Consider the following 22536-nt stretch of genomic DNA (forward strand, 5'->3'; position numbering starts at 1 on the left):
CAAATCCCATTAAAATGGGGGTGGAGCTGACACCGGTGGTTGGGCCATGTGGCCACCTGGCTTCTAGCAATGGCGGCGGGGGCTAGAGCCTAGGATGGTGTCTGGGTGTAGATCGCGCCATAAGACTGCGCCATTTTACTAACATTCCCTCCTTTTGTTTTTTATAAAGCAGGAGTTGTATGGGATTACATTAGTCCCAAAAGTCCAGGAGGGATAGAGGGACGATGATCTATCTTTAGAGCTACTTCCTGCTGACACGGGGCAACGAGGTACTCTTCGCTGGCATGCGGCGATGTCTCAAGCCGCTGTCTCCTGGGTGGGGAGCCGAGTATATCCCTGTAGCAGCATTTGGTTGACTGCCTGGTTGCTGAAGGCCTTGGTTCATTCCATTATTACCTGCTGTAAACACTTAAACAGACACTATAGTATAAAAGACAGGGTGAGAATAGCAACCAATGAGCCTAAGGGTGACATTAACCAGGTAATGAGAGGATTTCATAAAGGAGTGGAAATGGGGGAGGGGAGTCCTCTGGACCCTTGTGAGGACTGTTTGATTGATGTGGTTTAAAGCTGATCTGAACCAAGACTGGGAGAAAGGCCACTCAGCTTTTGCAGGTAGAGGGGTTTGTCTGTAGAGAAATTGTGAACAATCATACAACATTTAGTGGGGGAGAGGACCATCAGTACACACAGGTCAGGAGTAGAGCCATTGGTGTTAGAGTAGAGGCTATGATTACAAAGGAATGAGGCCCCAGATGGGCTAGATAGGGACTAGGACAAAGGACAGAGTCATTATGGGAGAACCTAACAAAGCTGCTCCTTAAACACGACTAAGTTTTCCAACTGAGAGGCAAATAGAACCTGACAGAAGGGGCCTGATGATAATCAGGTGGGCTTTAAGGCCTTGTCAGGAGGCCCAGACCTAGCTATCTCTTCACATGGGATACACCCTAAGGAAGGTATGACCTCCTTGGGAAGGCACCCTGTTGACTTCCATTACCTAGCTGGCCTGGGAGGAGAGCTGGCCAGGTGAAGGCAGGTGGCATCTTCTGCCTGCAGTGTTACTGACCCTACTTGGCGGTGGTCACTTTGTAAGCTGGCCAAGTGAAGCGCCTTTCAGCTTGGAGCCAGCAAGGTCTGTGGCTCTGACCTGGGCATCCTTCGACTCCAGGGCAGCTCCTTTTCCAGTGATCCACCTCTTGGCTGGCAGAGCTGCAGGGGCTCTACGAAGAGCTGATTCTGCTGAAGCCCAGGCTTATGTTTTGGTTGATATTAATATGATTACAGGAACTTTCTTTAGTATTTGCCTGAATTCTTTCTTCATCCTTTTACTTTAACATTTCTGTGTCCTGTGCCCTTATATTTAAGGTGTGCTTTTATAAACTGTTTGAAGTTAAATTTTCTAATCCATTTGACTAATCTCTGTTCTTTATTGTTAAGTTTTCATTCACCTACATTTATTATGATAACCTATCCATTTAGATTTGGGTTTATCATCTTTCCCCATGTTTTCTATTTGTTCTACTTCTTCAATTCTTTTTTCTATTTTTCCCATTCCTTCAGATTGGCCACTTGTGTTCATTTGAGTTTTTTCTCGTACAATAGCTTTGAAATTTAGCATTCTATTTTAATTATTTTAGAGGTCAAATCAGCTTTTGTTAAGTCTATTAATTTTGTATATTAAGTATATTAATGTTGACAAAGTCTAAATTTTGACAAAGTCTCTCCAACATACAAGGGTTTCTTTTGTCTTATGTGTTATTGTATATGATTACTTTGATTTTACCTTCATTCACTTACTCATTCAGCGAATATTTATCAAGTGCTTACAATGTGCCAACATAGGATGCATCAGTAAACAAACTTCTGAAATAAGAAATCTTTTCTTTTTAATATTTATTTTATTTATTAGAAAGGTTGAGTTACACAGATATAGAGAAGGAAAGACAGAGAGAGAGAGGGAGATCTTCCATCTGCTGGTTCACTCCCCAAATAACCACAACAGCCAAGGCTGGGCCAGATCAAAGCCAGGAGCCAGGAGCTTCTTCAGGGTCTCCCACATGGGTGCAGGGGCCCAAGGACTTGGGCCATCCTCTGCTGCTTTCCCAGGTGCACTAGAAGGGAGAGGGACTGGAAGTGGAGCAGATGGGACTTGAACCAGTGACTATAGGGGCAGCCCCAGCCCTGACATAAGAATTCTTAACCCATACCCGTAAGAGGTTAGACTCACAGTGAAGACTTCTAGGAAAATTTTAATTTTGGACCCCACCTCGTCCTACCCCAAAGTCCAGAAATAGAAAAATTCCCTTGTGGTTTATCTGTGCATATAATCTGAGAGAACTAGAAGCAGGAATAGACCAATCAAACTGCACACACAGACACACACTTGTGCATATATGCACATAGGCATACGCAGATAAACACATGCACAGATCTTTATCAAAATGCATTGCTATATAGTTTGAAGATTCTTATTTTCATAGGGCTTCTTACCGAAAATAGAGTAGAAAAAAGAAAATTTAAAAAGAAATCACAGCCCTTTCTTTTGCAAATTCTTTTGGTATTCACCTCCCTATTTTCTTTTTTTTTTAATATTTGTCTTATTTATTTGAAAGTCAGAGTTACAGTGAGGATGAGAGAGAGAGAGGGGGGGGGAGAGGGAGAGAGAGAGAGAGAGATCTTCCATTTACTAGTTTATTTTCCAAATGGCCAAAAATTCCCACAGCTGGGCCAGGCTGAAGCCAGAAGCCAGGATCCAGTAGCCAGGAGCTTTTTCCGGGTCTCCCACATAGGTGCAGGGGCCCAAGTACTTGGGCCATCTTCCACTGCTTTCCCAGGCACATTAGCAGGGACAGTGCCCCGTTTCTAAACTGCATGTTTGCGTTCCTGCTTCCTGACTTTTTCTGTTGGTCATAGCTCGTAGCTTCCCTAGGCTGGCAGACAGCCTCTCCTGTCCCCCTCTTCATTGTCCCATTCACTTTTCTTGTCCCAGTGGGTTAATTCCAGGAGAGACAATGGGGGTCTCATTTACATCCGCATAGGACCTGTACCATCTATATTTCACATTTATTCTTTTCTAACTACACACACTCTATTTATAGGTGCACGGAGCGACTTGAGATTTTCTCCTCTTTCCTGAACTATTTTTTGTCTTCCCCAGGACCAGCCACCGTCTTGGGTTTGAAATGCTCTGATGCCTGTGTCCCGTCACTGATTCAGCCCTGCTCCCTCCAGCACAGCTGAGCTCTGCTCTCAAGGCGTTTAGAGGCACCAACCTCTCTTCATGTCATCTTCTCAAAGAGATGGCGCTTTCAGCTGTTGAGTCTGCGTTGGTCCGGACCTTCGCTCTCTGTGCCAGCTCTCTTCCTGGGCTCTCTTCCCACCCTCGCCCCAGGAATTCTCTTTGCTTCTCTCCCTGTTTCCTGGACCCCCTCTTCTTTCTTGTTTACTCCCTCATTGGTGGTAAGCACACCCCCACTAGCTTTCGGAGAAGCCACCTACTAAGGCCAACTGTCTGAGACCTTGGTGTTTGACACTGTCTTTAGTCTACTTCACACTGAGTTTAAAGAATAGAATCTGCAGAGTGGGTGTTTGGCTTTGGGTGAAGACGCTGGTGAAGACACCCATGTCCCACGTTGGAGCACCTGGATCCAATTCCCGCCTCTGACTCCTGACTCCAGCTTCCTGCTATGCAGATCTTGGGAGGCAGCCGTAATAGCTCAAGGACTGGGATTCCAGCTGTACATGTGAGAGACCTGGGCTGAAATCTTGGTTCTCAGCTGCAGCCCAGCTCAGCCCTGGCCATTTTTACAGTTGGATAGGAGCCCCTCCCAACAGCCCCACTTTGTATGTCTACTTCTCTCTGTGTCTGAAATAAATACTTCATAAAAAAAGGAAAAAATAGAATTCTTAATTATAAATTGATTGCCTTTAGAACTTTGAAGTCATCACTAGAGTGTCTTTTAGGCCCTAGTATTGCCATTAAAAAGATGGTCACGCCTCTTCAAATTCCTATCTTTAAATGCAACCCGTTATCTTCTCTCTGGAAACTTTACGATAGAGCTTCTCTGCTCCTTAGTAGGCGTGGGGAGCAACTCGGACTAGACTAAGTTACTGGAATTAAGACTTATTCTATGCATCTGCTCTCCCACAATATGGCGCTGGGAGAGGAGGAAATAGCTTCTACACAGCTGCTTCCAGTTCAACCAATAAACTGTAGGACCTGCTCCTGATTGGAGGAGAGCAGCGTACTCGGCGTGTGGGTAGCAGAGTTGGGATTGGTGGAAGAGGACTATAAAGGAGGAGAGAGACGGCATGCACCAGGAACATCTATCTGAAGGAACACCTGAGCAGCCCCCGAGAGAGCCGGCCGGCGGTGTGCCGCTCCCCTGTGGAAGTGGGGAATGTGGCAGGGGGAACCGCCCTTCCACGGAGGTGGAAGGGACGGTGGCCAAGCCGGGAAGAACCAGCAGCAAACCCGGGAAGGGCCGAGCAGACAAAAGAACAACGCAGGGTCCTGTGTCGTTCCTCCACGAAGACGGGGAGCGACATAATGGTGCCATGACTCGGATATGAAGCCTAGGCAGGGTTTAGTGTCATTCCTCCACGAAGAGGGGGAGCGACATAATGGTGCCGTGACTCGGATAGGGAAACCCAGGAGGGAAGAAACGGGAAGAAGCGGGAAAATACCGGAGAGAGAGACTAGCAAAGAGCCTAGGGGAAAGCCGGAAGAAGCTATCGAAAGCCTAGGCATAGACTCGGATATGGACTGTGGGAAAGAAGTTAGGATTGAAAGCGAAAGTGAAAGCTTTCATAGACTCGGATGCAGACTATGGCGGGGAAGCTAGGAGATTGAAAGCGAAAATGAAACCTAGAAGAAACTTAAACTTGGATACGGACTGTGGGGAGAAGCCAGGAGAAATGAGAGGGGAATATTGTTGGAAGAAAAGTTAGGAAACATACCAGGTAGAGAAAAATATGTTAGGGAGGATGAAGCCGCGGGGGCAGGCCGAGGCGGAGACGTAAGCTATCTTGGAATTCTTCAAGTCAGCCCGGGGAGCAAAAGGCGAAAATCTGGAACCAGAGGCAGAGACGTGGGCCGCCAGGTTGGAATCCGTCAGAATAGCCAGGGGAGCAAAGGACGGGAAGCCAAGCCGAAGGGTGGAGACGTGAGCTGGGTTGAATTCGCCAGGTTAGCCCGGGGAACTTAGACTGAATACCGGTGGCGGAAACGTGAGCTGGGCTGTGTGATTCGCGGAGGCTGCCGCGCGCAGAGAGAGCGCGTGGGGCACCAGTGGGGGGAGAGCGCACGGGGCGCTAATAGATAGGGAACGCGGGGCTAGCGCGAAGGCCGTGGTGCGGGCGCAAAGGACATGGAGACCGCGGAGCGCGCGAAGCCGAGAAGCAGCCTCGGGGCGAGGCGCCAAGAAGCCGCAGGGATAAGAGAAACAGAAGTATAGAAGTAAAATGAGAGAAATAGGAATGCTGGCAGATAGAAGTAAAATAGGAGAAATAGGAATGCCCGGAGATAGAGAAATAGAGAAAAATAAGGCCTCCCCACACCACAGCAATGAGAGAGCTTGGATTCGGTCTGCCTGAGTAGGCGATAAGCACCAGCAGGCAGCTCGACCAGAGTATGAGCTGCAGGTCACCGAAGATAGGCACGAATCAACACCAATAAGTCTCCCCACAATACGGCAATGAGAAGGCTTGGATTCGGTTTGCCTGATTGGTAGGGCTTGTAAGAACCTGCAGGCAGTTCTAGCAGAGCAGAGCAGAGTGTGTGCCGTGGGGCACCGAAGACAGGCGTGTATCAACGCCAAAAATAAAAAGAAAGGGGGATCTGTGGGGAGCAACTCAAGACCAGACTAAGTTACTGGAATTAAGACTTATTCTATGCATCTGCTCTCCCACGATATGGCGCTGGGAGAGGAGGAAATAGCTTCTACACAGCTGCTTCCAGTTCAACCAATAAACTGTAGGACCTGCTCCTGATTGGAGGAGAGCAGCGTGCTCAGCGTGTGGGTAGCAGAGTTGGGATTGGTGGAAGAGGACTATAAAGGAGGAGAGAGACAACATGCACCAGGAACATCTATCTGAAGGAACACCTGAGCAGCCCCTGAGAGAGCCGGCCGGCGGTGTGCCGCTCCCCCGTGGAAGTGGGGAATGTGGCAGGGGGAACCGCCCTTCCACGGAGGTGGAAGGGACGGTGGCCAAGCCGGGAAGAACCAGCAGCAAACCCGGGAAGGGCCGAGCAGACAAAAGAACAATGCAGGGTCCTGTGTCGTTCCTCCATGAAGACGGGGAGCGACAAGTAGGTTGTTTTTTTTTTTAATTCATAGTCCTAAGGCCATATTCCTTTGTTTTAAATATTTTTATTTTTTTAAAAAATTATTTGAAAGGTTGAGAGAGAAAGAGAGAAATCTGTCCTCTGCTGGTTCACTTCCCACATGCCTGCAATGGGCAAGGGCTGGGCCAGGTTGAAGCCAGGAGCTCAGGACTCCATCTGGGTCTTCCATGTGGGTGCTGGGGACTCAACTACTATCTGCTGCTGCCCAGAGTGCTCAGAGGTATCCATAAAACAAAAATGCCTTGTGTCATCTATTTATACATATGAGTATAGAGCTCGTGTATTCTAGCTACTGGGACACTGGCAACCCAGTCGGGAGCTCTGAGAGTGAGGGACTGATGTGGCTGAGACCCATGTTTGGGGGCCTCTGGCACCAGCAGCTTTACATCATTCCTCTGTGCTTGTCGGGGGCCTCACACAGGTTTCCATTCTTTGTTCTGGGGTATTTAGTTCTAGCTGCACGTGTTCCGGGAACCAGTGGGAGGAGGGGGCTGGGGATCTCAGCATCCAATTCATCCTCCTATTTTTGGAATGATGGACCTGTCCTAAACAGAGCCTGGTCTGGCACTGTAGGCACTCCCCATTTCTTGTCCTTCAGTGACCCCACCTCTGGTCACCTGGCTGCTTTTGGGTAGGGGCTGTCACTTGTGAATGGCAGAATGGGTGAGGTGAAAATGTGGGGATCAACTGCTTCTTAAACTATCCTTCAGCCGGTTTCCTGTTTGACTTCAGCTTTACTCCCACTTCCTAGAGATTCCCTTTGCCACTTCTGAACTTTCTGGGGATTTAACGGTAAAAATTCTGTCGTTTTTTTCGGCTTTCTCCAATGCAGGCTTAGAGTGCAGCCCTCTAAGTATCTTCTGAGTTAGTTACCACTTGCCGTGGGTTTTCAAGCTTCCAATATTTTATCTTTATTGATTCTCTCCAGCAAGCTTTGTTCTTGTGGATGATGCATTAAAAATTCTCTTTGCTCTAATTTTAGCGAGGTTTCAAAAACAGATGGCAGTAAGATGTATCCACCCTCCATGTAGATGCCGTAGACTGCATTCTCTCAGCCTCCCTCTCCAAGCAAGCAGCCCTGAGAGTCCACCAACAGCACCCTCCAGAGGCTGTGGTTCCGGGTCCTCATTGAGTGTCCGTGCTTCTCCTCCCAGTGGTCCTTCCTACCAAATCTCTGCCTGACCAACTGGAAAAATCCCCCATGGCAGCTGGGCATTGAGCACAGATTTCTGGATTTGATTTCTTATTCCTTTAGAGATTTTTCTTACTTTCTTTTGAGCTCATGTTTGCATTGAAAAGGACTTCAATGATATTTTATTTTGCTTCACAACAGGACATTTCAGGGTATCTAGTACGTCCTATAACTGAGGACAGAACTCTTTAGATTCTCAGTGTCTCAACATTGCAATGGTTACTCAACAGATAATGTCATATTCAGTAATTCATTTTACAAACATCCTGTACTTGGAGCTATACAGAGACAAGTACAGTGAACATGTGCCCAAGACAACCAGAGAACTGAGCAGAACACAGCAGCTTCAAGCAGTTGCCCTAACCGAGCACAGGAGGGCCTGCCGACCCAGCAGATTGGAACAAATCGAAAAGTAATATACAGTGAGAGGCAAGCTCACTGGGTGACCACGGCGGTCAGGGAGACTGGCAGTACCTCCTGGATCATTTCAAGGGTGCATTTCAATCTGACCAAAAAAGAAATGGAAGCCAATGTTTCCTGAATTTGAATAATCTAGATTAATCAGTGTTTTACCTGAGAATTCCGGAAACTTTGTATTGACCCTGGGACAAGGACAACTACAACTAGAGAATCTGGCCTGGACAATCACAACAGCATGGGCCAACCACGGCTTCCATATTCAGGTCTTTTTTTTTTTCTTAAGAGAATTGACAACAGACTTACATATTTCAAGTGTGTGTGTGTGTGTGTGTGTCTGTGTTTAAAAATTTTGACTTTAGATTCTAACTTTACTTCAATGTCAGAGGACTACTTTGAAGTTTTCTTATGCTACATTATCTAGAGTCATTTTTCTTGCCAAGTATCTCTAAATAACAACAAAAAAATCAAGTTCTTTATTATTAAAAGGCCTTTCTAGAGATAAGACCGCTTCTTTGTCTTTAAACCATCTAATTCTTCTTTCCGTCAGTGGCCTCAGGCATCATGCTTTGTCCAAATCCAATTTATTCTTGAAAATGTTTTGGGTTTTCAAATGGCAGATAACTTGTGCCTGCGGTTCAAGATTTTAAATGAGAAAAAAAAAAAAGCTTTTCTTAAAACCTCAATCAACAGCCTCAAACATCACTAGTCCACCCTTACAAATCTGTGTCGCAACCCAGGGAGCTTTCTGAAAGGCATAAGGGATTTCCAGCACCAGCTGCAGATCCTGAGCTCACCAGGGAGCACAAGCAAAGGCAATGTGCACGCACATTGTTCGACACGCAGTGCAAGGCAGGTTCTTCTTTCTACCTGCTTAGGTTTTTGATCCATAATCTTCTCGCAAAAGGCTTTTCCACTCTCGGCTTCCTTTCCTGTGATTGGACTTTTCTAGGCTTCTGTGGCCTCTTTCACAGGTTTCTCCTCTTTCTTAGAAGGTATTTCCCCTTGGCAGCGTGAAGAGGAAGACAGCAGAAACCCACAAGTTGGAACAACACAACAGGGCACCCAGGCAGAAGCCAGCCCCCAGGTCCAACAGCCGAGCTGGGACTGCTGGGTGCCCGCGGCCTCTTGCCCAGACTTGCGCTCAGGTTGTCAGTCTTCACTGCCCCTCCGTGTGCAGGTGCGGGGCAGCACGTTGTCCACTTGCACACAGTGTGTATAGGAGAAGTGGCTGCAAGTCGTTGCAAGGAAAGCTCCAAGACAGGGTTCCGGTCCAGTTCAGGGGCGTCTGCACCGTGTCCTGCCTCCCCACTGTCTTTTCCAAAACAAACAGAACACTAGGTGGAAAGTTTTCTTTTTATTAACAAAATAAATACAAACAGTACATAAAGCAAAGACAATGGCATTTCTCGAATGTCTTAATGGTTTGCATTCTGTCTTCTGATTAGACAACAAACCCTTTTGTGGAAATGACCTCATTTTATAATTCAGTCCAGCAAATGATGTTGGCCGCCCACGTGGTGCCGGGCAGGGCGCCAGGCACTGAGGCTCAGAGCTGCCTCTGACGCACACTGAGCACCGAGGCTGGGCTTGGAAGCTGCATCCAGAAACTGTTTGTTTCCTGTCAGTTTCCACGTCTGGATGCCATGTATCTGCCACTAGGTAAGTGGGTTCTTTTTCCATAGCACCCCACCTCCCCAAACAGAACCTCTCCTCCTCCAGGACCAGCAACATAAGGGAGCCAGCCGCTCACTCTCACTGATATTCCTCCAACGTATGATGATTGAAAAAGAAGCAGAAATTACTAGGTCGTTAGTAATCACTTCTCATTGTGTTTAGTTTGTCTGTATTTTTAAAGCAAAACAAAAAGGAAATCACTTCTTCACCTAACCTGCCTTTCTGATGTTATGCATTTTTAACATTTTTGGGCTAACGTATAATGCTTTCACATTTTTATGGGTACAGTGCAATATTTCAACACATACGCATAGGACAAATTATTCAAATCAGGCAAATAGATTTTCCATTTCCTTATCTTTTCTTTGGGTTTGGGGGCCTACCATCTTCTCTGTTGAGTTCTCGACACAGAATGTCATGTATTATTGAGAACTGCGGGCACCCCACCGTGCTATGGGCCCTAGAGCTTGTCACTTTGAGCTGTGCTTGGCAACTGTGCCCCCAGCTTCCCTCTGTCCCCTCTCTCTTTGCTTTCCTTATTTTATAAAAATGAACTCACACTTTCCAGTGTCAAAAAGGCCTAGCTTTTCAGAGTTCTAGAAACTCAGAGTTTCTTCTTCCTCTGCTTCAAGGCTTCTTACAGCTCTGCGGGCAGAAGCCTGTAGCTACTTAATTTATTAGAGAAAGAGCGTTCTCAGTCACCCTTTGCTTCTCTGAATAGACTCTGACGTATGTTAACCGGGAGGCTAGACTTCCAGAGAAAATCTGGTTTTAAGTTTCCAGCAGTGACCCTCCTCTTTCTTTTTCTTTCATGCTTAGAAGAGGAAAGGACAGAAGGACATTTGCAAGTATAGCAAACGCCTATCTGTCCCATCAGGACCAAGGGTTCTTACAGTGGTTGGGGTCCCTGTTTTTTCGCCCAGGTGGGTTCCTGTGGGGAGCAACTCGGACTAGACTAAGTTACTGGAATTAAGACTTATTCTATGCATCTGCTCTCCCGCAATATGGCGCTGAGAAGGGAGAAACAGCTTCTACACAGCTGCCTCCAGTTCAACCAATAAACTGTAGGACCTGCTCCTGATTGGAGGAGAGCAGCGTGCTCGGCGTGTGGGTAGCAGAGTTGGGATTGGTGGAAGAGGACTATAAAGGAGGAGAGAGACAACATGCACCAGGAACATCTATCTGAAGGAACACCTGTGCAGCCCCCGAGAGAGCCGGCCAGCGGTGTGCCGCTCCCCCGCGGAAGTGGGGAAAGTGGCTAGGGGGAACCGCCCTTCCACGGAGGTGGAAGGGTCGGTAGCCAAGCCGGGAAGAACCAGCAGCAAACCCGGGAAGGGCTGAGCAGACAAAAGAACAGCGCAGGGTCCTGTGTCGTTCCTCCACGAAGACGGGGAGCGACAGTTCCTCTCCTCTTTCGTGTTTGAAGCCCTGAAGATCAGTGTTTATTGAGGGGGCAATCTGTGTAGACCCTCCCAGGCTGGCACTGTGTGAAATATAGCTTCAGTAGTTTAAATCTTTATTAGTAGCCACATTTAAAAAGTAAAGAAAAAACAGGCAATTTAATTTTAATGGTGTATTTCATATAACCCAATACATTCAAAATATTCTCTTTTAAAATGTCATCCATCAATATAAAAACATTCAGACATTTTAGATTATTTTCTTCTTAGTAAAAATAGTGTACTTACAGCATAGCAAATTTGGATGCACAATGTTTCATGAGAAGTAATTGAGTTGAAATATGCTTTTATAAAATTTATAGTTGGAAAAGTCATGTACATAAAATGCTCCAAACATGTTCATTGAAAAGTCATTTTTCCTTATTTCTTGTGTGCAGATTGACAAAGTTGGCTATAATTGCTCTGACTTTGAAGCAAAACCTATCAATTTCAAAACCATGTTTGTCCAAGTTCAGGAAATTCATCGACTCCTGTATGAACTCAGTATTAACACTGACTCAGAATGCTAATGATGTATTGGGAAGTAACTGTCAGTATTGATAAGAGTGCTTCACTTTTCAGAAATAGTTTTTGCAGTCAGTTTGTATAATACTATCAGTTACAATTAATCTTCTGCACATTGACTCATGTAAGAAACAGCAGAGAGTTCTTCACACTGAAAGAAAAAAAAGATGTCAGCAGATAAAAGGAAAATATCGAAAGATAGAAAACTCACTAAACAGGAAGGCTAGAAGCAAACTCACTCATCTACAACCCACTGATCGTTAACAGAGATGCTAAGAATACACACTGGAGAAAGGGCAGTCTTTTCTATAAATAGTGGTGGGAAAATTGGATATCAACATGATGAAATGCATAACCAGCACTCCACACTATATTTCACTGTATATAAAAAAAAGCTACTTCACATGGACTAAAGAATTAAATGTAAGACCTGCAACTGTGAAACTATTCAGAGAAAACAGAATGCCAGTGCTTCAGGACGTTGGTATGGGCAAGAATTTTCTGTATAAGACCTCGAAAGCATAGGAAACAAAGGCAAGAATAGACATATGGAACTTCATCAAATGAAAAAGCTCCTACACAGCAAAGAAAACATGCAACCCAGTGAAGAGGCAAGCTACAAAATCATAGGGAACATTTGCAAACTACACATGTGGCAGGGATTAGTAACTACAACACACAAGGACCTCAATTCAACAGCACAGGAACAAAAATAACCTAGTTATAAAATGGGCAATAGACCTGAGCAGATATTTTTAAAAGGAAAACATAAAAATGGCCAGCAGCTTGGCCATTGGAAAAAAGCTCAACATCACTAACTCTCAGGGAAATGCAAATAAACACCATAATGAAATATCGCCTCATTCAACTTAGCATGGCTAAGTTGAGATAGCAAGAGCTATCAAGGATGTGGAGAAAAGAGGATCTTTGCTCACTGTTGGAGGAAAGAATATCAGTACAGCTATTGTGGAAATCAGTATGGAAGCTCCTCAAAAAATTAAAAATAAAACTACCATATGACCTAGCAAGCCTCTTACTGGGTATTTACCCAGTGGAAATGAAATCCATCTGTCAAAGAGACATCTGCACTCCTATGTTTATTACAGCACTTTTCACGATAGCCAGGAAGTGTCGTCCATCAGGTGATGTACAGATAAAGAAGACCTGGTACATATTCCCAATCCATGCTATTCAGTTAGAGAAAGGAGAAAATCCTGTCATTTGCAACACTATGAAGTCATTATGTTATGTGACATAAGCCAGGCACAGACAGGTACTGTGGGATCCCACATATATGGACTCCAAACAACAACAACAAAGAAAATCGTCAAAAAGTCCATTATTATTGATTCAGTTATGGGACAGTTCCATTTCAATCTAACATCTCATAACTGTCCAGGTAGCCCAAATTTAGCTCATTCATATGCATTGTGATACTGGTGTGAAAACGTAAACCCCATCGACATGTTGTGTTTTACATTTTTTTTTTTTTTTTGACAGGCAGAGTGGACAGTGAGAGAGAGAGACAGAGAGAAAGGTCTTCCTTTTGCCGTTGGTTCACCCTCCAATGGCCGCCGCTGCAGCCGGCGCACCGCGCTGATCGATGGCAGGAGCCAGGATCCAGGTGCTTTTCCTGGTCTCCCATGGGGTGCAGGGCCCAAGCACTTGGGCCATCCTCCACTGCACTCCCTGGCCATAGCAGAGAGCTGGCCTGGAAGAGGGGCAACCGGGACAGAATCCGGCGCCCTGACCGGGACTAGAACCCGGTGTGCCGGCGCCGCAAGGTGGAGGATTAGCCTAGTGAGCCACGGCGCCGGCCGTGTTTTACATTTTTGAACACTTGGTAGGTATTCCTTTGTTTTCAAGAGAGTTTTGAATTGTAGTTAATGGTACAGTAAACTTTTGTACTAGACTCAAAGAACGTTGGCAAAGAAGTCACAAAGCCATTAAATCCAAGTCTTCCATTCTTTCAACAGTTTCATGAACTTACAATGATTCATTACAGCTGCATGTATACACAACAGTATCCAGGACACATTTTACAGGCTCTGCTTCAGAAAACTGAGCATAAATACTTTTAAGATGTATCATACAGTGAAACAAAGAAATAAGGAGACACAAGTTTGTTTTTAAAAATTCCAATAAATCTGAAGTTTTGACCTAACATAGCTGGAAAATTGTTTGCCGTGTTAGAAACTAATTTTTAAGATCTATCCAAAATTCTTTGACAGATGTAAAATATTGAAAAATACCTATGCCATGAGTTTGATATTTTCAACCGTGAATGAACAATATTTCTTTGTAAATTAAAAAGTCCTTGGGGGAAAAAGCATACTAATTTGGCAGGGGATTTTATATGTTGTGACTCATCTGAAGCTAAAAGCAAAACAAAAATTACTCAAAAAATAAAACTTTGCAATTTTCAGAGTTTGGATCAGTTGGCTTTTGTTATTGTTAAAAAGATCTTGTTTTTTTAACCAATTGTTTGGTGAGTTAATTGGAATCACCCTTCTTGTGAATTATCTTTTTTTGTCTTTCCCTTATAATTTCCTAACAAAATTTCTATAATTGAAAGAGTAGTTTTTTTTTTTTTTTACTACTTTCTGTCTAAAAGTGTATGTGTATGTGTGTGTGTGAGAGAGAGACTGAAAATCCATGTAATTTAATACCTGACCAAAGTGACAACCTTGGGTCCTAATGAAAGTGTTCATTTTGGGGGGGTGGGGGGTGGATATATTTAATTCTAATTTCATTAACTTTTAAAAATAGTCAAGTAAACTAATTAAATTTATGGGTTTTTTTGGTATTTGCCAAAAACCTGTCTTAATATAGTACATATTATTAATTTTTAAAAGTTATATACATAATCAGCTTTCACATTTTTTTTTTCTATTTCAGCAAATTTCAATTGCCATTCTTTGTGGAATACCTTTTTTCTTTGACAGGCAGAGTTAGACGTTGAGAGAGAGAGACAAAGAGAAAGGTCTTCCTTTGTTGGTTTACTCCCCAAATGGCTGCTATGGCCGGTGCTGCGCCGATTCAAAGCCAGGAGCCAGGTGCTATCTCCTGGTCTCCCATGTGGGTGCAGGGCCCAAGGACCTGGGCCATCCTCCACTGCACTCCTGGGCCACAGCAGAGAGCGTGACTGGAAGAGGAGCAACCGGGACAGAATCTGGCGCCCCAACCGGGACTGGAACCCGGGGTGCTGGTGCTGCAGTCAGAGGATCAGCCAAGTGAGCCGGGGTGCCAGCAGAATACCTTTTTTCAACCTCATTTTAAAAAAACTCTTCCTTGGAGCCTGGCTCCTGGCTTCAGAGTGGTGCAGCTCCGGCCGTTGTAGTCATCTGGGAAATGAACCATGGATGGAAGATTCTCTTTCTCTCTCTCTCTCTCTCTCTCTATGTCTCTACCTCTCTGTAACTCTGCCTTTCAAATAAATAAATAATAAAAATAAAGCAGAAACAAAACAAACAAAAAAACCTCTTCCTATCACAGATGTGGACCTTGCACCTCTGTACAATTCTGTATGAGTAACACACTTCTATTTTGAATTTGAAAATTCATCTGTACTTATTTTTTAAATATTTATTTTATTTATTTGAAAGAGTTAGAGAGAGAGAGAGAGAGAGAGGTCTTCCATCTACTAGTTCACTCCCCAAATGACTACAGCAGCCAGAGCTGAGCTGATCTGAAGCCAGGAGCCAGGAGCTTCTTCTAGGTCTCCCATGCGGGTGCAGGGACCCAAGCACTTGGGCCATCCTCCACTGCTTTCCCAGGCCATAGCAGAGAGCTGGATTGGAAGAGGAGCAGCCGGGACTTGAACCAGTGCTCATATGGGATGCCAGCACTGCAGGTAGTGGTTTTACCCACTATGCCACAGCGCTGGCCCCAGGTTTTTTTTTTTTTTTTTTTTTTAATTCCAATTCCTTAAGTGAATATTCTAAAATACACATAGACAAAATTTTTAAAAATATGATTAAGCTATAATTTATTGTGAGAACTCAAAATAAGGATGTAATACAAGGAAAATATAAACCAAGAATAAAACAATCTCACCTTTGAGAAAGCTAGCTTTCATGCTTCCCATAGTTTTGCTTATTACAGAGTGCATTAGATAAGATTTCCACATCAATCATTAAGCACAGTAATCACATGCTTGTGTGTTTTCTTCCCTATGTCATCTGACTACTGAGGATTTTTCAGCCAAGAGGGTGTGTTATGTCCATTTGCTGCTGGCACAGAGACTGGGAAGACGGTGACTGACGGCTGAGCGCGGAGGCTGGACTTCCAGAGTAGCATGTGTCCCTGAGTCCATCCCCTCCCTAACCTGTGAGCCTGCCTCTTGACTGCCAGGGTGGGAACTTGCTCACCATATGCGGTCATTACCTCAAGCTGCTGTCTTCCTGCTAGGTCTCCTCCTCTTTGACCACACGTACAGGGAACGCTGGCCCTGAGTGGAAGACGTTGCCCCATGGGGAGCTTGTGGGGAAGAAGAGAGCATGTCTCTGTTTAATGTTGTTTTGGAAATAAGCAAAGAGATCACCTTCCCCTACTGCAATCCTGTGTATCCCCGACTGTTGTGCGGAGTGGGCAGGGAAGGGGACACTGTGGTTTTACTTTCTGGGTCCTAGGGATGACCAGAGCTTGACCTCCTCCTCTCACATGATTGCAGTTGCTTCTACCCCGGCCAGTTGTGCCCGGTTAAAGACTTCCATATGTTCTAGAATATTATAGTTTGGTCAGGCTATCTTCACAGGAGGCAAAACTAAACATTTTTCCAGTCTTTAGCATTTTGGGAAAATGTCCCATCCTGCCCCAAGACATGTAAGCCTACTGTTCAAAGACCATACTTCAAAGACTATACTTTCAAACACTGTCAAGAGTCCTGTTATCGGCCGGCGCCGGGGCTCACTAGGCTAATCCTCCGCCTGTGGTGCCGGCACACCGGGTTCTAGTCCTGGTTGGGGTGCCGGATTCTGTCCCAGTGGCTCCTCTTCCAGTCCAGCTCTCTGCTGTGGCCCAGGAAGGCAGTGGAGGATGGCCCAAGTGCTTGGGCCCTGCACCTGCATGGGAGACCAGGAGGAAGCACCTGGCTCCTGGCTTTGGATCGGCACAACGCACCGTCCGCAGCGCGCCAGCTGTAGCAGCCATTTGCGGGGTGAACCAACGGAAAGGAAGACCTTTCTCTCTGTCTCACTCACTGATTAAAACTGCTACCTGTTATCATAAACAAGGAAAGGGGAGCTGAGAGTGAAAGCTAGCGTCTACTGAACGCTCACCAGAACATGAGCATCTCCTTGATTCTCGAAGCAACATTAGCAGGTGCTGTTTGCCTCTGCAGTTGGAGAGGATGGAGCCGAAGCGGTGAGATCATAAATAACTTGCCCAAGGACCTGCAAGTGATAGAGGCTAATGCTGGGAGTCAAACCCAGGGAGCAGGGAGTCTGACTCTCAGATATCTTTGTTCTTCTACCCATATGTGCCATCTATCTATATGAATCACCTCCAGTTTTTTCTTACTTAGCAATTCTATGTCAGCCTTTCTGAACAGCAATCTTAATTATCTGTAATAGCAGTTTTCTCACATTTGCTTATAACACTGACCCAGCACTTTGGTTCCTATTCTTGAATTGAATGAGTTATTTAATATTTTCAACTTAAAATTTGAAAACTGTCCTGCCTCTGACTTCAAAAGGACTCAAGATGAGGACACAGAGCAGCAGAAGAAAAGTAATGGTGAAATCTGGCAGACTGCGTTGGGAAGATGCAGAGAGAAGCTGGCAATCAGGCCCTTGAATTGAATTGATTGGCACACACCAGCAATAAACTGGCTATTAGCTCTCTGGCAGCCAAAGCAAACGTTAAGCGTGTTGGATGGCATAGCGTTTGTTCCTTGACAATAAGAAGGATAAAAATCATCTGCAGACAACTCAAGTAGGAATTGATGGCAGAGCCCTTAAAGGAGGGGACTGAGCAACACCGTGGAAAATCTCGCGCTGTGGTGCGACAAGACACAGAACAGTCATTCAGCTAGTTGGTCGTCATATTGCTCTTAAATAAGAGCAGCCGCCCTCACATACTAACCTGATACTTACTAAATCGCTTCCGCAAGGCTGCAGAAGCAATGCCACGCTCCCTTTAGGGCCTAAGATGACATGATTCTAGAAGCCTCTCGTGGGTGATTTATGTGCTCCGACTTTCTCAAATACCAGATGCCTAAACAATCACTGGACACGTGCTAACGACATGTAAATCATGAGCCAATCCTCTAAACAATAGTTTCCTGAACTGTTTATTCAAATCAGAGCTATACGCTTTCTATACAAGAGGGGGAAAAAATAAACATGTCATTGTGTGCTGTGGAGCTGCGATCCTGCGCAGCCAGGCTGACCGCTTCGGGAGGCGAGTGGGCCCCGGCCAGCGGGGCAGGGAGAGCCGGGATTAACAGGCCTTTAAATGACGTGCTGGATGCTGATGGAATCACTCGGTGAAGGAGACGCTATCGCTGTTTACATTTTTCAGATGAGAAGGATTGAGGCTCAGAGACATCCAAGGACGCAGGAGAGCACTTGGAAAAGTTCATGGCAGATGGAGTTGAAAGATAAGCTGAGAGCAGCGCCTCACAGCGAGGATGCTGGTTAGGCTGCCCACATCCCACGTTGGAGTACCTGGTTTGATCTCCAGCTCCAGCTTCTGATTCCAGCTTCCTGCTGCTGTAGACCTGGGAGCAGTGGTGACGGCTGCAGTAGCTGGGTTCCTGCCACCCACATCCACCCATCCCAGGTCCGGGAGTCCCTAGCTCTTAGCTTCAGCCCCACCTGCCTCATTGTAGGCATTTGGGGAGTGAACCAGCAAATGAAAGCTGGCTGTCTTGCGCTCTCTCCCTCTCTCTTCCTCTCAAGTAAATAAATAAAAGGTTTTTTGATGCAAAAAAAACATGAAATACATACATGGTCTTTTTTTAATGTGCATTTTCCATGATCTTTCTGAATATGTGGATTTAAAGATTTTTTTTTTGTTCACCTAAGATGAACTCACCTTTAATTCCACTGTTCCATGAACTCTTTGCCGTACCCTTATCTGTAAACATATAGCAATGGCCCTGTTCTTCCCTGAGTATGATAGTGTACCCAGAGGGCTACAAACTCCTTATTCGGGGAAACACAAGGTTAGTCTGAGGTGTCACGGGGTACCTGTCTCCATCTTCTCAAATAGAACTTCTCTACTGCTCTATATGTTTTCTCCAAAAAAGACATCTATTGAGTAATACAAATAATTAACAGTGCGAAAATGTAAATTAAATGAATAATTCCATTTATCCAGTTGGAGAAGATTGTATAGAACTGCCCTTTTAAATTTTGATGAATGCTTACTTATTTCTATGACTTCATTGTGGTAAAATTAAGATTAATCTGGCAATAGCTGAACTACAGATTCAGTAGCTTCTTAAGACCTCCCCTAGTCAAAGATGATGAGACAATGCCACTGGTTCAAAGGTGAAATGTTAGCCTTCCTGTTCCTACGGCAGGGGCACGTGTTCCTATTCTCAGCACTACGGAGGCTCAAGAAGAAGCGACACTAGGTCACTGAATCTATTTATAGCCAGTGACGTGTCTGCCCCGAGAGTCTAGCTGTTCTAACCGCCTCTCGCCCCAGGGGCCAGCCCCGGGTCTGTGCTCCATAGGCAGTGACGTCAAGCTGCCCAGGTATCCTTGGAGATTTCCCACGTGGAGGAAAAGGTATTCTTCAGTTGAGCTTTGTTCTTCCACAAAGCATTTTTAATTTTAACAGTGGGGTAGGAAAGTGTGTGCAGACAGGAAGTCAAGGGACTGGACTGAGGGCCTCCAGTGATTTGGGGGCCATGGGAGGAGTCAGGGGTGACACGGATTTGAAGTTTCAGTAGCTCAGATGGTGCTGCCATCAGCAGACGGAGGAAAGCTGAGTCGGGTCGATGGTAGAGGGGCTGGATCGTGTGTGTGATCTGTCGGAAGGTGGATGTCTGGGGTCAGAGGAGGCCCTCAGAACCTAACAGTCACCCACCTCCTTGGAACCTAACAGCCACCCACCTCCTTGTCTGGGACCTGTGCGTCCCTTACTAATCTCCACTAATATTCACACAATGTCAGGGCTGCCTTAGGCTCTGAAAGAGGCAAAGGACCTCAGGTCCAATCACATCCAGCCGACGAGTGTTTCCAGGAGCCAGGCACTGCAGGCCATGTGCTAGGACTGTGAAATATTAATAGGACTGGTTGTGTTTAGTCTTATCAGAGAGACATGCGCAAACGGGCAGTGACCCTAGAGCGAGTATGTGCGATAGAGAGAGGAAACGTCATCATGTGAGTGTATGGGAGAAATATCTAGCTGAGCCCTGGTGGATCAAAGAAATCTGCCCGGAAGAGGTGATCTCCCAGTGTAGACAGTCTCTCACAGTAAGACTGTGAGATAGGAGCCTTCCAGCTGGAGCTGTGGGCAGATCGGCACGGGTGGGGCGGAAGGGCTGAGGTGAGGTGTGGTGAGAGTTGGGGTGGGAGAAACAATGAGCGCCTTGAAAGCCTCATTCAAGAGCTGGTTCTGAGAGCAGCCTGGTGCTGTGGCGCAGGACGACACCTCTGCCTCAGGTAGGGAAGAGGGTGTGGGCTTGAAGCTGACTTTCAAGGAGCACTTGATTGTCTTAGATCATGTGGGGCTGAGCCATTAGCAGGGAGCATCTTGGAAAAGCAGAATCAATTGTTCCCATCACTCCTGTGCACTTCCGGTCTCTCTCTCTCTCTGTCTTCCGCTACCGCTTCAGCAGGACGTACCGAGGAATAATGATAACCTAGCCTTTGAAAGTACTTTCTTTGGAAGAGATATGATGTAAGCACATCGCAGCTTCTACAGAACAACCTTGTGGGATAGGGACCATTATCAGAGCACCTTGTCCTATAAAGTGTGAGAAGTAATTGACAGGGGCAAAATCGGAACCCAGCAAACAGACCCTGGAGCTCACAGCCCGACTGCAGGGAATATGACAATGCAAGTAGCATTCGTTTTTCTAACGTGGCTGTCACTGTACTAAAGGGAAGAGTCTAAAAGATAGAGCCACAGGACTATCCTGTGGCAAAAATTGTATATATGGAGTACATAGCATAAAATATACCATTTTAGCTATTTTTAAGCGCACAGTTCAGTGGCGTTCACACTGTTGTGCAGCCACCACTGCTCTCCCAGCGTGTGTTGCTGGAGCTCAGCTTTGTGCTCTAGCCCGAGCCTGTTCTCCAAGTTACCTCAAGCTCCTGGACAGCGCGCTGCGGTGCAGCCCGGTACCCTGGCTTCTGCTGGAATGAAGTCTTCGTTTTGTCCATGGAATACAAAGCATGTACTTGTGAAAGTGTTTAGCTACTTCTTTAAATTTATCTAGTATTTTACCTTTTTATGGTTTTTAAAAAAATATTAGCTGTGTTCACATTTTGAACAATATACCTTCCTTGTCCATGAACAATGGAGCAGACAGAAACGAAACCCTTGGCTGCTATTACTGGATAAATACAGCGTTGGTGCTGGGTTTTCCTTTTCAGAACCTTCTCCAAAGTATTTTTCTGTAGAGCGACTGTGGTCTGATCCTTCATCACCCTTCTGCTGATTCGGATGCTGTTGGCGGTTGGGAGAACTCTGCTTTTCACATCTGTCTTTTTATCCTTCTTGGGGGTGCTAATCAGTCATCTCTGGTCCAGTTTTCTTCGTTGTAGATTGGATTTCCAAACGCCGCCACACATCACCCGCAGGTTTTCTTTCCTGCGCTCTCTTCCTGTTTGAGACATCTCACATTCCAGTGTCTAAGCACCGCCCTTCCGCCTTTAGCCAACGATAACATCTCCTCCAAGCCTTGTGCTTCTCCTCTGGGCTGCAGGTGCTTGGTCCCGCTCACTAATGTCTCATTGCACAATGTATTCTATTGTGGCTTCCCTTTCTCTTTCACTCTCTAAGCAATTTTGTTGGCCACTTTGGGGGGCCATAGTACTTCTTTTTTTCTCGCTTAGGATTTTCAGCTCCGTTCTTAGTGAGGCTGAGGAGTGGTGGAGCGTGTTTCCAGTCTGCTCTTGGCACTTGTGCAATGAAAGCACACTCGAGCGGAGACAGCACTTGCAGCCATTCCTCAGTGCCTCCCACCCAGAACTCTCCTGGCAAACAGCTCCCTCTCTACCAGGTTTCTAGATTTTCCAGACTGAGACTTTCATCGCCACTGGCTTATCTGGCTGCCCTGGGCATCGTGCTGGATATTTTGGTTTAATAAAAACAGTAGCTCATTTTGTGCACAGGCTTATATATTATAAAGCACATGGAAACACATGATCTGACATGAGTCTGGCTTACATGCAGTGAGCACTATGATCCCTATTTTGTGGAGGAGGAACTAAGATATGAGGAGATTAAATAGTTTCCAAAAGCTTAAATAGCAGGTGCAGCATGCAGAACTTACATTTTATCAGCACTTGAGTACAGTCCAGATTGTAGATCAAAGAATAAATCAGATAAAGATGGGCACATTTCTAGCTTAAGTCTGAACCATGAATTTCTTCAGGATCTGTATTTGTTTTTCAATGCTGCTTAAGAAGTCACTTCAAACACAGAAGCTTTGGGCCAGCATTGTGGCATAGTGGGTAAAGCTTCCACCTGCGACACTGGCATTCCACATGGGTGCTGGTTTGAATGGGGCTGCTCCACTTCCAATCCAGCTCCCTGCTAATGGTCTGGGAAAAGCAACAGAAGATGGCCCAAGTGCTTGGGCCCCTGCACCCTTGTGGGAGACCTGGAAGAAGTTCCTGGCTCCTGGCTTTGGCCTGCCCCAGCCCTGGCTGTGGTGGCCATTTGGGGAGTGAACCAGCAGATGGAAGTTCACTCTCTCCCTGTCTTTCTCTCTCCCTCCCTCTCTCTCTCTCTCTCTGTGATTTTGACTT

At 45.7% G+C, this 22536-nt stretch overlaps 1 long non-coding RNA gene across 3 annotated transcripts; it reads left to right on the forward strand.

Annotated features, from left to right (window-relative positions):
- Positions 1-9476: 9476 nt before the first annotated feature.
- LOC138844862 (uncharacterized) lies at positions 9477-18535 on the forward strand. Of its 3 annotated transcripts, none has more exons than XR_011381260.2 (2): positions 9477-9620; positions 10559-14024. It is a non-coding gene; the product is annotated as an uncharacterized LOC138844862 (long non-coding RNA). The 3 variants fall into 3 exon arrangements; XR_011381259.1 differs by lacking the exon at positions 10559-14024 and adding an exon at positions 15793-18535 and having other exon boundaries at positions 9510-9620; XR_011381258.1 differs by lacking the exon at positions 10559-14024 and adding an exon at positions 15803-18535 and having other exon boundaries at positions 9511-9620.
- Positions 18536-22536: the final 4001 nt, after the last annotated feature.

Source organism: Oryctolagus cuniculus, chromosome 13 (assembly GCF_051225735.1).
Source record: "Oryctolagus cuniculus isolate XC-2025 breed Fujian yellow rabbit chromosome 13, ASM5122573v1, whole genome shotgun sequence".
Classification (NCBI taxonomy): Eukaryota; Metazoa; Chordata; class Mammalia; order Lagomorpha; family Leporidae; genus Oryctolagus; species Oryctolagus cuniculus.